A 2,763-nucleotide genomic window follows, 5' to 3' on the forward strand; every position below is an offset into this window, starting at 1 on the left:
TTCTGAAGGGAAACATAATTTAGAAAATCCTTTCTTATCTTATATCTTAGAGACATCGAAAAAGAAATTCGTATATTCCAAATTGAGCCTTACTTTACTCATCACAACCTCTATAAAATTTTCAAAAATAATTATATATAAATCATATTCGTGTTCATATTCATAGAAATAGGAATCTTTTTCTATTGACATGGGAGATATATTGTTGGAAGAGTGTCTTTATAGACAAAACAAGTAATATAAAATTAGAATTGAAAATAATAAATAGAATGTCGAATGTTTTAAGCTTAATCAGAAATTTTCTTTAAAGATAAGTTTATTTGTGGGAAAAACATTATTGTATGAGATAGCTTTATACTTGCACGAGAAAAATATATTCACGAAAATTGACATTAATCCCACTAATAAGAAATCTCTTTTCCCAATGATGGATCCTACAGGTTTACACTTTTACCTGAATGAACGTAAAAGTCTAAATAGGACTAATCTTAATTAATTGTAGAATGATGTTAAAAAACAATTGGTGATTAGAATATAAACAAAGCGACACACATTCATGATAAAAAGAACATAATATTCTACTTTAGTTATAGTGGTGAAAATATCCATATTTGTATAGTGTATATATATATATATATATATATATATATATATATATATATATATATATATATATATATATATATATATATATATGTATATATATCAACAGCAAATGCAGACGTTACTAGTTCACTGTATGACATAGGCCTCAGACATGATCTTATTTGTGTTCGGGGTTTGGCCAATTTTCATCATCAGGCTTGCCATTGTCGATTGGTGATGGTGGGAGATCTTCATCTTACTTCTCAAAGCAAGCCAACCTAGTATGATGGCCCCTACTAGCACAGCTTATACACACACACACACACACACACATATATATATATATATATATATATATATATGTGTGTGTGTGTGTGTGTGTGTGTGTGTATCGTGTATTTAAAGAAAATAATGGTAGCAGTGATAATTATAAAAGGGGGTTTCAAGTTAAACTTATAGATATTTGAAAAAAAATATCCCGCTTGCAACAATTTATTAAAGGTTCAATGACGTTCTCATTTAAAGAAAAAAAAGTACAATGATAATAAAAAAGATCATAAATTCAGCAGATATTCACGCGACGAAAAAAATGATTGAAATATATAATTTCCAATGAAAACGACACGAGGGGATCCTTAGGTTTGAGAATTGTAATTGATTTTATTTACCAAAGTGGTATATATGTTTAACAATTTTTATGCAATTAAGATCATATTTAAGTGTACACACTTTGTATGAATAAAGAAAATTGCTACTCCAATAAAGCTTCAAAATAATGGAGCATTTCAGAAAAGATTCAAGAAAACAAAGATTAGGGAATGAATTAATCTTTTCAACATTGGGGAAAACAGGGTTTCAGTTAAAACTAATCTGAAACGAGCGATCCATTACCACAATCTTGAATCATGAAAAGGAACACATAAACCAAAATATTCAACTTTACTTGGAAGAGAAAGAGGAACTAATATTATCTAAGACTTTTGCTGTCAATTGTAACAAAAGTAGTCTCATCTCGAGAGCAAAACTATTCATCTTCCTTCTCACGTTAACCCCACAATAAGTGGTCGGTTGCGCATCAGATATGGTATATAATTTGGCAGAGGACTTTTACTATCGAATGCCCTTGCAGTCATCAACCAAAGCTATTGACGGAACGCCTAATACTTGGTTTGAATATTTCATTTGCAAGGCAGCATTTTCCAGTTATTGACAGTTGGCCTTCTAGCCTCTCGCTAAAATGCAAGGCTACAAAGTAGCAACTGTTCTTTTAGTCGTTTTCTATGACATGCAGGACATCCGGTGGCGTATGTGGTAAGGTCCTTGACTGGTGATCGCCCGAATGGGGTTCCAGTCTCGCTTAAACTCGTTAGTTTGGTCGCTGTAACCTCACCATCATCGTGAGCTAAGGTTGGGAGGTTTGGGGGAGCCTATAGGTCTATCTGCTGAGTCATCAGCAGCCATTGCCAGGCCCTACTTGATCCTAGCTTTGGTGGAGAGGGGTCTATGGCGCTGATCATATGTATCTATGGTCGGTCTCTAGGGCATTGTCCCGTTTGATATGGTAGTGTCATTGTCCCTTGTCTCTGCCATTCATAAGCGGCATTTAAACCTTAAACTAATCTAGTCATTATTGAATGACATGAACTAACGATTGCATGAGAAAAGTAAATTGGGACGTAACCTCCCAACAAATGAATTGTAATGATAAATGATGAAGTCTGACAGAATCTAGACTAACTAAATGCTCTACGACGACGATGAACCGAGGAATGATTCTAAAGACGCCTTCAAAGATTTCCCTCGGGGCCAATGAAGAAGAAGAAGAAGAAGAACAAGAGAGGCCAAAACAAAAGCGTTGAGGACTATCTTCATCAGGACGAGATCATGTTTTCAAGGGTCACAGCACCTTTCGCATTACAGTACTTCACCTTTAATGATTTTAATGTACACATGTTAATATCACTTGTATCTTGAACTAACAAAGTAGTGGCCTGTATGAAAATACAAGAAATACAACACGTGTATGTGTATGGTCCGTGTCTGCTTTATATTTCGATATTAGACACATACACATGAACCTATAATTCAGAAATTGTTCGTAGGTTTAAAATCCGTCTGCTATGGGGATTACATGCACAGGATTTATATAAGAGTGTATTTGAATACACAATGGATTTA

Source organism: Palaemon carinicauda, chromosome 20 (assembly GCF_036898095.1).
Source record: "Palaemon carinicauda isolate YSFRI2023 chromosome 20, ASM3689809v2, whole genome shotgun sequence".
Taxonomy (NCBI): domain Eukaryota; kingdom Metazoa; phylum Arthropoda; class Malacostraca; order Decapoda; family Palaemonidae; genus Palaemon; species Palaemon carinicauda.